Raw genomic sequence first — 14,393 nt, 5'->3', positions numbered from 1 at the left:
GAAGGAGGCATTAAAGTGGAGTAAGGAGGCATTAAAATGGAGTTAAAATGAAATTCAGGCGTTTTTGAGCGTGTAAAGGGCGCTCAGGCGCCCTGTCTGGTGCCTGAGCGCCAGGGCTAGGCTGCCAGCATCTGAAGCTGGCGCTTGAGCGCCCTGGGCCAGTGCTTGAGCGCTCCCTTGGGAGAAACTTTCTGTTTCTGGGGCGTTCAAGCATGCTTTGCCAATGCTTGAGCGCCCAGACTCGCCCCTTTTGCCTATAAATAGGATTCAAGTCATTTTCTCTTGTATCTTTTCATACTTTGTAAAATTCAGAGGTAGAGGATCATCTAGGAGAGTGAGAGAGGGCTTCAAAGCTTATAATTCAGGTTCTTAGCCTCCATGCTTGGCTAATCTCTTCTATTGCTTTGGTTTTCTTGTAAGAGTTTTCATCTTTAAGTTATAATCTTAAGTTCTTTCCCACATGATCTTCTTCTTTCCGTGAATCCCATTTTCTGAATTTCAATCTAAACTTGTATGCATGCTTGCTTTATGCTTTTCTATAATCAGAACGAAAGTTTGTTATAGATTAGGGAACCGATTTGGGATTACCCTTCTATCTTGGCTACTAGGAATAGAGGAAGGGTTGGGGTTTGTTGGCCTGAAATTGCATCATATAAAACCTCATATAAATGACTAAGTACACAAGGAATTGAGCTTAGCTTTTAGTATGAGAGAATTGCTTATGTGAGGAATCAATAAGTTAGTAACTAGGCTATAGCATCAAGGAGAGATTCATGAGTTCATGTGCTTAGAATGATGTGCTTAAATTGACTAGTTGAACAAGAACCCAAAGCATGTTATTTTCTGAATTATCTTTTTATTTTCCTTTTTCCATTTTACTACTTCGACATATCTCTTTTTCAATAAAACAAACCTTCATACTCAAGGCTTAAACCGAATCTATTCACTCACAATCCCTGTGGTTCGATATTTAAAACTGGGTGGATTCGTACACTTGCGGATTTACCAACACTAGACGACGTCACAGCCGTCCACAAAATGCTATTATAAATACAAGTTATGTCGCTCATTTACATAACATGCGATTCATTCTTCACTTTCCTTGAGTTCTTCATAGACTCATGGATTCTCTTCTTGCTCACATGCTCACCTGAGCGTCAAAGTCTTTTTTGCAAGTACTCCCCCTACGCTCGAGGCCAAATCCACCGCATTCTCATGCCAACTAAGGTTGAGCATTGCCGTAAAGTTCAAGGGGAGCTGCAGTCCATATTCTCGGAAGAATATTTGGCTGTATGTGGAAAAACTTTTCCCCAAAGATAAATTGTAACGCTCCAATTTCTAAACTGGGAACTAACTCGGGTTTTTTTTCTCTTCGAAAAGAGGTGATAAATTTCAAAATACAAAAAGCCCATCATCACCCAAGCAATGGCCCGAGAAGTTCCCAGGTAAGCTGGCCGGGCACAATGCCTCATTTAAAGCCCTTCTTTCCTTAGACAGAACAACCCGAGTTCTTACTTGAACTCAAATGAGGTTTTTGATAATATTTTCAAAACGATTCAATTATACTTTTAAGTTCAAAATCAATTCGATTAATCCATTTTAATCAACTTTTCAAAAGCTTGAATCAATTTATCATTTGGTTTTCAAAACTCGGTTGAGTAATATTATTCAAATAAATCGTCCGCTATCGCAATAACAATAATAATAATAAATCCGAATAATTAAATAAAATCGATAGCGCAAAGATTCAAATAAAATAATGATGTTCAATAAAATCCAACGATAAATAAAACAAAGTCTATCATATAACGTTCCACTTTTGCAAGTGCTTTAAGCTTCTCGTCGCCTAATTGCAATCCTCGCCGTCGACTCCTTATCGTCAAGAAATTCAGACTTCACCACTTAACGGCTTATCGACTAAAGCGTTAAGCGCCCACATAGACAAGTAGCAAACATTATGGGTTAGCTCCAAAAATAAAACAACCAAAACTCGAATTCAAAATCAAGATAAGATATCCAATTTTGAATTCAAATCTCAAGACAAGATAACAAATTTTAAAATCATCTTAAGATAACAAGAAGATAACAGCAAAATTTCTATCTCTATCACTTAACAACAACATCATAATCTTGATTTAAAGGATAGAAGATAAACAACTTATGAACAATTCAAATATGTTCATATCACAAAAGCAAAACAAGTGACACACGGTCACCCCAATGCCCAACAACATGTCGTTTTCAATTTCATACAACAAGATCAAATACTACATCGTCAAGGCATATTCAACACTTAAAACACTTAAAGCATGCCATAAAACAATAATACAGCAACACGGAAAATTCAAGTAAACAACTAAACGCCATAACACCAACTTCATCTCAAGTACATGCAAGAAAATAGAAAACAGGCAGACGCACACACTAATTAAGAAGCTACCCTTACCTCCTTAGATTATAGCGCATGAGATGAAAGACCTCAAATATTTGGAGAAAGGAGAAGGTCGCTAATGAACTACCAAGGGCGAGGGAAGGTTGCGGCCAAAAAGAGGGAGTAAGGCACTTGAGGTTGATGAGTCTCAAGTGAACTTTTAAGTGAGGGAAGCAGCTACTTGGGTTGATGATTCATGCTTCACTCTAAGGTCCTATTTATAGGAGAGGTTCACACCTTCCTACCCCTTGAGCAAGTTAGCCAACCCACCTAAAGAGGGATTTTTTTTAATCCCCTCCTTCCCCGCCTTAGGTCTAGGTTCATTTACTAACCTTTTCTTTTTGAATTTATTAGATAAAACCCAACCAATCTCTTCTAAAAACTCCTAAATTAATTATTTAAATTATCCATCAAATAAACTGATCATATTTAGTTTTCTTATGATTTTACCTTTTAGAAGCTCCACAAAAAGTTTGAACTCAAACTCACCTAGTTTACTTATTCTTCAAGCTACTTCAACTTTTATTGATTAATCTAAATTAAAAACAGCCAAATTCCAAAAATAATTGTTTTTCTACCTCAAAAATATTTATTTTTTTTCAGATTATTTTCCATAACTTTAATAGCCCAACTTTTGAATTTTACAAAGATATTCCAATGATATAGTTTCCTATTCATCTTTTCATCATTTAATCAAAATAATTCCCAAAACATTATGGAATGTATTTATTTTTATCAAAATAATTATTTTAAGTCATACTCAGACCTATCATCATTTTTTTTGGTACATTGGAAAGATAAATTGCACCAGCCAGAAATCGATCCCTGGACCTCCCCCTACCCAACCCATATGCCCCCCCCCCCCAGCTCCTACCACTTGAGCTATCATACGGGGACACCTATCATCAATTTATCACACTCTTCTTAATTTTTAAAGATTTTATTTGAATTTGTGCAACAACCCCATTTTAATTCCAAACTAAATCTTCCAACTCGCTTTTTCGCTCTCCTAGTCACTATTCACGAAAATTACCATAATAAGGGAGTTCTTTCTATTTTATTTGTATTTTGATGACTTATATAATTAATTTAATAATTATCCTAAGTCCAATTCTAATAAATATTCATTTCCGTCGTTTAACAGATAACTGCCTGACTACAGAACTAATTCCTATGCTGTCAATCAATTAAAGCCAACAACAACAACAACAACAACAACAATGATGATATTACTTCATAAGTAATTGAAGGTATGAAAAACGGTAGAAAGGGGGGGGGGTTTGAATAACGTTTTCAGTATAAAACTTCCACCTTAAAGATTTTGACAAATCTTTCGAGAACTTAAGTGCTAAAGATAAGAGATAGAAAAGCACACAAGGATTTTATCCTGGTTCACTTGATAAATCACTCAAGCTACTCCAGTCCACCCGTTAAGGTGATTTCTTCCTTCTTAGAATGAAGACAATCCACTAATCAGGTAAGAGTTACAACTGCACTTGAAACCTACAAGTGACTAACAATTACACTGACTTAGCTCACACTAAGATTCACTTTCTTAGTCTTCTCTAGGATCCGTGATCTCCTAAAGGAACTAAACAAACTGTTTATCAAGGAATTGTTTACAAGAGATTTGCTTCTAAAAAGCTAATAGTAAACTCAATGAATTTCAGATGAAAGAAAACTTAGAAGATTTTGAATATGTCTTGCGTGTGTGAATGCTTCTTCTTCTAGCCGTTTCTTTCAGTCTTCAGCCTCTTTATATACTCCAAGGATTAGGGTTGAGCGATGCATGGGAAATGCTACCGTTGGAGGGCAGTTCTGGAAAATCCAGCTTCTGCTGTGGCTGAGAACGTTAGGTAGGTCGTCAGGAAGGTACAGTAGCTTTTGTACTTGGATAGCGACGCGACCTTTAAACCTAGGAGACTTCTGATCAGGGGAATGCTTCATATTGGAACTTGTGAAGCCGGTTGATCAGAGTCAGAGGGAAAGCACAGATCCTCTGACCATTGTATCTTCTGATTCTGAACTCAGAGGGAAGAACATGGCCTTCAGAGTTTCTTGCTTCTGGACATCAGAGTTTCCACTATTCAGCTTCTAGATCTTCAGAGTCTTCTACACCATCAGAACATCTAAGCCTTCAGTGTTTCTTGGTTATCAGACTTTCTGGATCTTCAGAACTTCTAGTGACTGAGTCCACATCAGAGTTTGTATAACTTCAGAACTTCTGAAGCTTTTCCACTGTTCATACTGAACATGGTGAATGCGAAAGCGTTGCTTGGGTAGCTCTTTATACACAGTGCTTCTGATTTGTGTGAGATTGAGTTGAGGTCAGAGCCTGCAAATAGCACACTCAGAAAAACACGTTAGAGTACCACAATTGTTCATATCAAAAGGTTAACTTGTAATCATCAAAACATAGAGTTGTACTACTAGATCAAAACTTGATCTTACAATCTTCCCCTTTTTGATGATGACAAAACTAAGATTTTTGATGAACAATTCTTAAACATTAAACTGAATTCACTCAGAGTTTAGAGATATAGAATAAGACTTATCCTGATGTGAATAGTTTATCTTGCTCATTCTGAATTCAAGTCACTGCTTGATTCTGAGCTTAGCTCCCCCTGAATCTAATACTTGATGAAAACGTTAGTAAAGTCTAGATTCTGAGCTAAATAATATAAGAGTTCAGAGTGAAAAACTTATGACATAGATGAAAAACGAATAATCAGAGCGCATAAGTAATCAGAGTCACGGACAAGGTATCAGAGTCTTGGGTATCAGAGTCAACTTAGAATCACTTCAGAAGAAGTGAAATGTATTCCTTGTATTTGCCCAGTGACACATCTATGGTCATGAAGGTGGAACTCTTAAATTCTCCAAAAGAAAATTAAATCACACTAACACATCTTACATATCAAAAACTGGGTTTACTCCCCCTTTTTGTCATAAGCAAAAAGCTTGGGGTGTGAAAAACTTAGCTTGAAGTACAAGGTACTCCCCCTTAGAGAAGGTCTAAGTTTAAAGGAAAAGAAAACGATGCAAGAATCAGAGTTAGGCGAAATAAATAGAAGAGTTAATGCAAGAGAAGAACGTTTACCACCGGTCAAGTGAGTAAAGAGAAGGGTCAGTTACCAAGAACTTAACCTCGAGAAACCGTAGGAGCATTAACTTTCAGAGAGAAAGTGAAGCCTATATAAAGCGTTGGAGAGAAGGTAAGCTTCACACCTCGAACAATTTTCAGTAAGGAAAAAAATGGCATCATACATCGTAGCACTAGAAGAGCTGAGGAAGAAGGCCTTTGAGGAGGACTTGTTCCTGAACATCAGGCATCCAGAGGGTACAACGACCATCTCGGAGCTGACACGGACACTGCTGGAAGAGGACCTGCGTCCAGAGTTGGAGAGAGACCTGAAGGAATTTCTTGCCTTCGTTGAGGAGGTGCAAGAACTCAGCCGGCTTGAACTCAAGCTGCTGGAAGAAAAAGAAAGTTTGGAAGAGAAGCTCAAGACTGCAGAAGAGATTCTGGAGAGGGATGAGCTAAAGGACAGGCTCAGCAACATCCAGCATGTACTGGAGCGTCTGGAGAAGAATAGGTCAGAGCAGCGCCAGGAGTGCAGAAGAATGAGGAGAGATCCTCCATTCTAGACTTTTAGGGAAGGAATGTATGATGTAAACATAAAAATATGATGAATAAAAGGATTTTTGCAAACATATGTGACATAAATATATATAGATATGCATATATAATCACAAACGAACAAAGTAGAATAAATAAATAAGAAGAAACAGAGTTTAACAAAAAAATAAAACAAAGTTAAAGAAAAGGAAAAACGAAGAGATCCTAAAAACTAAGGTTTATCAGTGCGTCGCAGAAGTTCCATCATCATGTGCTTCATCTCAATCAACATGGATTCATGAATGTCAAGACGCTGTTCCATGATGTCGAGTCTGGATGAGCTTGACTGAGTAGAACTGGAAGGAACATTCTGAGCAGCTTGAGGATCTGGAATGGAAGCAGAAGCAGCAGGAGTAAACACAACTGGTGCAAGTGCTTGGCATCTAAGAGCTTCAGCCTCAGCTTCAAGTCGCTCTGCCTCTAGTCTGGCTTGTTCAGCTTGAGCTGCTGCTAGACGTGCAGCTTCTTCTGCTTGAGCTTTCTTTCTCTTGGCTTCTTCAATAGCTTCAAGAAGCTTGTGTCTCTGTTCTTGTTCATGAAGAGCCACCCTTCGAGCAAACCTTTGCTTGGCAGCCTCAATCCTCTGACTTCCCTCTGTATGCAGGAGCTGCATCATAATTGGAACTTGAGCCACCAGCCAAGTGCCCAGATTGTTCCACTCATCAGCCACACGTTCAGCATTCTCACTGAGGTCAGTCTGACCGTGCACATTGCGGAGCCTCAAAGAGGCTTCATGATAGAAAATATTGATGCACTCAGAGAGAGATGTGGGTTGGAGGTGAGTAATTATGGAGAGGTTGGTTTCAGGAGAGGCTGGGTGATTGCTGCTATGAGCTTCAGAGGCACCTTGTGGAGAACCAATGTTAAGCATTTGAGTATTGGGTTCAGAGGTTCCAAGGTGAGGGTCTGAAGTTTCAACCAGAGGATGGGGTGATCTAACCGAGGATTGGTTAGACACTGAATGTTCGGGTTCAGGTTCTGGTTGAATAGGCTCTTGTTGGTCAGGGACAGGGTGAGCTGGTTGAGCCAAAGGGTCTGCCTCTTGTAAAGGATTGGCCAAGATAGGTTCATCTGGGTCAACTAGACGTTCAGGTCTAGGGCCAGGATATCTCCTAGGGCTTGGACAAGTGAGGTAATATTCCTCTAAGGTAGACACCTTTTCTTTTCTGACCTCCATGAATTTTCTAATGGATTCAGAGTTATTGGAGGGAGAAGAATCAGCAACATGGGTTGGGAAGGATACAGGTGTATAGGCTGTGGAAGAGTCTGTATCCGTGGTTGTGGCAGCAGGACGTGCTGATGCTCTGGGAACAGAGTGATCAGACGTTCTGGGTTGTGGTTCTGTTTGGTTGGGCTCTGGTTGTTCATGGAGGATGGGTTCAGAAGATAATGGGTCGTACGGGATGGTAATGAGAGAGGTTGGTTCTTCTGACCTAGAGGGTTGGTTCTGAAGCAAATTCCAGAGAGGTGCTTCAGTAGGGAAAGGTTGAAAGAATGAAGATCTTGGGGAATGTGGTGGAGAGGTGGTTTGTGCAGCCGGTTGGGATTCAGGAATAGGAGTGAGGGGATTTGAGGAGTGTTTGAGCATGGCAGAAATAGGGAGTGCATCAAATAAATTCAAATCATCATCAGAAGCAAGTGCAGGCTTACTTGAATGTGCTGATGATCTAGTCACTCTGGCAGGAGGTTCAGTCCTTCTGACCACTTCAGCAGCTGGTTCCACCCGAGTAGGCTTCACCACGATTCTGACCTGCTTCTTCTTCTTCTTCTTAGGAGGACCATCCTCATTGTCACTATCATCACCATCATCAGGCTTTCTCTTCTTTGTTTTGATCAGAGGGACATCTGATTCCTCAGAGGATTCTTCCAGAACCATCTTCCTCTGAGCTTTCTTCTTGGGAGGAGAAGGAAACTCTGGAGCTGGCAGTAGTCTGCTGACGAAATCATCAAGATCAATTTCGAATCCTTGAGCCCTGAGGTCTTCAACATAGCACCTGATGGCGTCAGGATTGTCTGCCTGTGTCCACAGAGGGTAGTCAGTGAGAGGCATCCTTCTGCTTCTGATCTCAGAAGATGTGTCTTCATGAGCAGGAGCAATCTTCTTCTGGACCAAACCCATCTTCTTCAGAGAATTTGCAGTGAAGACATCACTGACAATGGTGCTCAGATCCTCTACACATCCAGCATTGACCAGATCTTGCACCAGGTTGCTTTCAATGAGAAAGTCTGAGAGCAGTCTCTCAAAGGGGATATATTTGATTGCTGACTTGATGGAGGCAGTGGTGCGAGACTTCCGGATGCATTCCTTCAAGTAGGAGAACAGGAAGTAGGGAAGGCAGATCTTCTTCTGGTCTTGGATGAAGAACAACATCACCTTCTGGTTGAAGTTGATGTAGTCTGGAGAACTGCCCTTCGGTCTCTGGTTGATGCAGTGGAGCAGGATCTTGTGCCAGATCCTGAGCTTGGGGTGAAGGTCCATCACCTTGTAACTCGTCTTGCCCGGTTTGAAAGTGGTGTACAGGGCCTGGTTGATTGTATCCTTGGTGCTGGGTTTCAGCTTCGATTCCGTGAGTTGGAAACGATACCCAAAAGCAGTATCTGCACCCAGCAGATTCACGAATGACTTCTCAGTGATGATGATCTTTCTTCCAAGAATGTGAGATACCACCTGAGTATCATCGCAGTCGGCGTGCTTCCAGAATTCCTTTACCAGTTTCTCATACACCGGTCCTCGAAGTCTGTTGAAGTAATTTCCCCAACCTTGAGCTTGGACTTCAGGACGAAGATCATACCCATTTGTAGCCAGGTTGTCGAGGTTGATTCTCCATTCTGCCAGGACTTGGAGTTCCTCAGGAGGATATACGCAGTGAACGGCACAGCCCCGTTCTGCAATTGGAACAATCTGCTCTTGAGCCTGACCTTGATCTTGTGTCGGATTCTCAGGGCCCCTTTGACCCGTTGCTAGACCAACTACCATGTGAGGGAACTGGGGTGCATCTGCAGTAGCTCTTCTGGTTTGTCTCACCATTTTTGAAGTGGTTGAAGGTTTGAGGTAGAAGATGAAGGTTGGAAGATGAAGAGAAATCGAGAGAGAAATCGAGAATAAGCGGTTTTGAAAAAGCAGAGAGAGCGAGAGTAAAAACCGGAAGTGAAAGAGATCGTGTGTGTATAGTGGGTTTTAACAAATAACCGTTGTTGATTCAAAAAGCACTTTAAGATCAACGGTTGAAAATTAAAGATAGATAGTAACAGTAAAATACACAAATCACACACAGGAGAGAAGCATATCTACACGCAATCATAACAGACTGTCACACGGGCACAAGGAACTATGCATCAGAAATACTGACACACGTGTTGTTGTCTCAGCTTCAGAGTCAGTACCAGTGGGTACACACACTCTGATTGAGTTACCTTCTGGACTAGACATCTTCTGATCAAGAAGTATCGTAGTCAGAGGTTCTGATCCATCTTCACTCTGGACAAAAGTCCATGTTTAGATTTTTCAGAATAAAATTAAATCTATCCTCTGCTAAGGGCTTTGTAAAGATATCTGCCCATTGATGGTCAGTATCAACAAACTTCAGAAGAAGTACGCCCTTCTGTACATAATTTCTAATAAAGTGATACTTTACCTCAATGTGCTTTGCCCTTGAATGCAGGATAGGATTCTTACTCAATGAGATTGCAGCAGTGTTATCACAATAGATTGGGATATTGCTCTCAAGGATCTGATAATCCTCCAGCTGATGTTTCATCCAGAGCATCTGAGTGCTGCATATTGCTGCTGAGATATATTCTGCCTCTGCAGTTGATAGTGCAATGGTTGATTGCCTCTTGCTTGCCCATGAGACTAGATTGCTTCCCAGAAATTGACAATTTCCAGAAGTACTTTTTCTCTCTGTTCTATCTCCAGCATAATCAGCATCACAGTAACCTGAAAGCTTATACTCTGATGTTTTCTTATACATCAAGCCAAGGTTAGTGGTGCCTTTCAGATACCTTAGGATCCTCTTAACAGCAGTTAAGTGGGTTTCCCTTGGATCTGATTGGAATCGAGCACATAAATGAACACTAAATAGTATGTCTGGCCTAGATGCAGTTAAGTATAGAAGTGAACCTATCATGCCACGATAGAGCTTCTGACATACTTTACCACTTTTATCTTCTTTCTCCAGAATGCATGTAGGATGCATTGGAGTCTTGGCCACTGTAGATTCCAGCATATTGAACTTCTTCAGAAGTTCTTTAGTGTACTTGCTCTGATGGATATATGTTCCTTCTGGTGTTTGATCAACTTGTATTCCTAGAAAGTACTTTAATTCTCCCATCATACTCATCTCAAATTCAGCCTGCATCATCTCAGAAAATTCTTTGCATAGAGATTGATTAGCAGAACCAAATATAATATCATCAACATAAATTTGCACAATTCAGATATCATCTTTATAAGTCTTGCAAAAAAGAGTTGTGTCTACTTTACCCCTTACAAACTCATTCTCCAGAAGGAATGAGCTAAGTCTCTCATACCATGCTCTGGGAGCTTGCTTCAGACCGTAGAGTGATTTCTTCAATTTGAACACATGGTCTGGTTTCTTCTCATCTTCAAAACCTGGGGGTTGATGAACATAGACTTCCTCTGAGATATAACCATTTAGGAAGGCACTCTTTACGTCCATCTGATGTAGAACTATGTTGTGATTTACTGAGAAAGAGATCAACAGTCTGATTGCCTCCAGTCTTGCTACTGGAGCAAATGTTTCAGTGTAGTCTATTCCTTCATGCTGGCTGTAGCCTTGAGCAACTAGCCTTGCCTTGTTTCTGACTATATCTCCTTTCTCATTCAGCTTGTTTCTGAATACCCACTTCGTTCCAATAACATGGACACTCTCAGGCTTCTTCACTAAGCTCCAAACATCGTTCTTGGAAAATTGATTCAGTTCTTCTTCCATGGCCAGAATCCAATCCTTGTCCTGAAGAGCTTCATCTATGGACTTGGGTTCAATTAAGGACACCAATCCTTTCAGACTGAGCAAGGTCTCTTCAGAAGGTCTGAAGGCAGATCTGGTTATGACTGGTTCGTCTTTGTTGCCCAGAATCAATTCCTTAGGGTGAGCTGCAGTGATTCTGCTCTTCTTCAGAGTTTGTGAGTTAGAGGGACCAGCTTCTTCCTCTGGTTCATCTTCCTCTGGCTCAGCTTCCTCTGGAGCTTTGCCTTTGTCAGAAACATTAATGCTTAAATCTGCAAACTTTTCAACTAGCTTTGACTGGTCAGAGTCAAGCTTATCGTCAAATCTAACATGAATAGATTCTTCAATAGTCTTAGCATCAGTATTATAAAATCTAAAACCTTTAGATCTCTCAGAGTAACCGAGTAATAGACACTTAGAAGACTTAGCATCAAATTTATGCAATCTATCCTTAGTATTGAGAACATAACAAACACAGCCAAAAGGATGAAAATAAGAAATGTTGGGTTTTATGTTCTTCCACAATTCATAAGGAGTCTTATTCAGAATTGGTCTCACAGAGATTCTGTTCTGAATGTAACATGCTGTATTTACTGCCTCTGCCCAAAAGTGCTTAGCCATGCCAGTTTCTTGGAGCATGGTTCTAGCCATCTCCTGAAGAGTTCTGTTCTTCCTCTCAACAACACCGTTTTGTTGAGGAGTTCTGGGACAAGAGAAATCATGTGCAATTCCATAGGAATCAAACAGACTCTCAAACTTGTCATTCTCAAACTCTCCACCATGGTCACTTCTGACACGCACAATCCGACAAGCCTTCTCGTTTTGTGTAACGCCCCGATTTCTCGGACGTCACGAAAAACCAAAAATCATGATTTTCACAAAGAATTTTCGCCGTCCATTTATTAATCTTCATTAAATGACAAAGATCCAATTATTACGAAAGTTCTCAGCGTTAAATATAAATCAAATAAACAAACGTGCGAGTAAGGAAAACGAACGATTGATATAAATCCAATAACTGAAATAATGTACGGTGGCCACACCCATGTGTGTAAACAAAACCACCCTAGTAATCTGACAAAATTGTTTACATTTGAAAATCAACTACAAGTACTTCAAAGTAAAATAAAAGCTCCAAAAATAAAACAGCGCTCTCAACCCAATCAAGGCCACTCGTTGCAGTCTGCATCTTCTCTGGCCCACATGTTGGAAGGCTCCGGCGTCTCCTCTCCTGGCTTCGGAAGCTCAACTTTCATGTCCAGGTTCCACTGCCTCAATGCCTCCAAGCTCCACCCAAACCCTAATGGTACGGGATCCATGAGTCCCTGATTCAGCTCTTGCTCGGGTGGTGCAATGGGGCTCACCGGCTCCTCCTTCGGCACCAAAAGTCCCTCTGTCGGATTCCGGTACTCGGAAGTCACTGAAGGCTCGCTCCCCTCGCCTGACTCGTAGCCTGGCCCCTCACTAGGGTCCGACTCCGAACCGCTGAGAAAATCCATCCCTAAGGGGAGTCCAAAACGGAAGAGTGCGTGAGGAAACCGAATCTTCCCTCTGATAGGCTGAGTCTCAACAATCTGCCCAGCTTGGTCTCTTTTGAAGATGGTCGCGCCGCCGACGTACACGTTCTTCTCCTGGCGGTAGTCGACACCCCAGGCCGTGTCCTCATCAAAACTATGGAGATAAATCTCCCAGTCCTGATCCACTAGCTCCTTCCGGATCACCATCTGTTGGCGTTAAGCGCCCAAACGACAAATAGCAAATAGAGAGGGTCAACTTCTGACTCTCAAATATCTCTAGTCTCTAGCATGTTATAGACAATATAATATCATCATTAATCAACAGAACATAACTAAAAGGTTAATCACATAGCCTAAGTTTCACTTAGTCTATGCGTCCTCACTTTTCACACAACCACCTTTCACCTTGGATCCAACACCATTCGTCCAGCAGACGAACAACACCATGAGCAAAGCTCACAACATCATGGCGTTCCTTGGAACGACCACAGCACACCATGGGTCAGACACCCACAAGTCATAACATCACGGTTCAAACCGCATTCACCCTCGCGTGCAAGTTATCCGTTTTGTCTCTAACGGAACCACTGTTCTCATGGTTCATAGTCCTAACCAGACCTATGTTCCACTAATCATAATTTACTTGCATGCGAGTAAACATCATAAAATCCTAGTCTCATGTTACTACTTCAAGTAAATAGACAGGCATTTTATCTCATGTTATTGAAATTAAATAACATCATGCATAATTTCACTTAGCAAATAAGGCATACTTGAACTAGCATACATCAACTAACTAGTTCTATAGCATACTAAGAATTTATCATATTAACTTAGTAATAAATCATACATCATATCATCACTTAGCATAATATTGAATACTAATACTAAGCATGTTATCAACCACACTCGCATACAACTTCACATGCAGGAAAGCAGTAAGACTTCTCTAGACGGAAGTGCCCTCACCTTGGCTACGCTTTCCACGCGAGATCGAGTACGTTCGATCTAACCTTTCCGTGCGCGAACCTGCACGGACCAACAAACTAGGGTTAGAATTTGAAGGAAAAAGGAGCATCATTTCCCCCCTTCAAATATTCGGACCCCATCCCCTAAAACCAAACAATATTTCATCTTCTTCTTGTAAACAAGAAGAAAAAGTACTTGAGTTCACTACTTCCCGAAGGAAGCAGAGCTTAGTTACTATAGGAATTATTTCCTATAGAGGTCAAGAAGAACTCTGGAGAGGGAGAGATAGAGACTCACAAAAATTTGGAGAGCTCTGAGTTGTGATTTTCCCTGCACTAGAGACTCCTATTTATAGTGGAGGGTGTGGAGGTGAAAATACAATAAAACCCTTATTTTCAGCCCAAGCCCAGGGTTAAAATATAATTTTAATAAACTTTAATTCAAATTAATTACTTAATCACCAAGAAAAATCAAAATATCCCAAGATCCCCTCCAAGATGCCTTGGCCGCCCCCCTCATCTAGGTAGTTAGGATATTTTTCTGATTTTCTCTTCAATTAAACCCTCAAATCAAGGAAAATTGGTTTAAATTTCAAAATAAAGCCCTAAACCCTAGCAACTAGAGTTTTCGGCCACTCTCTCTCTCCTTAACCAATTTTCAAAAATTAAAAACCTTCCATATTAGTTTAAATAAAATCTGAATTTATTATTTTTATTTTTTAAAATAAAGATGACCCAAAGCATTTATTTCATTATAAAATATCTCCAATATATTTGCCCTTTTAAACCAAATTTTCGGCCAACATAAAAAAAAAGTATATCTCCAAT

This window comes from Lotus japonicus, chromosome 4 (genome assembly GCF_012489685.1).
Source record: "Lotus japonicus ecotype B-129 chromosome 4, LjGifu_v1.2".
NCBI lineage: Eukaryota > Viridiplantae > Streptophyta > Magnoliopsida > Fabales > Fabaceae > Lotus > Lotus japonicus.
Note: the sequence above shows the minus strand (reverse complement) of the source record.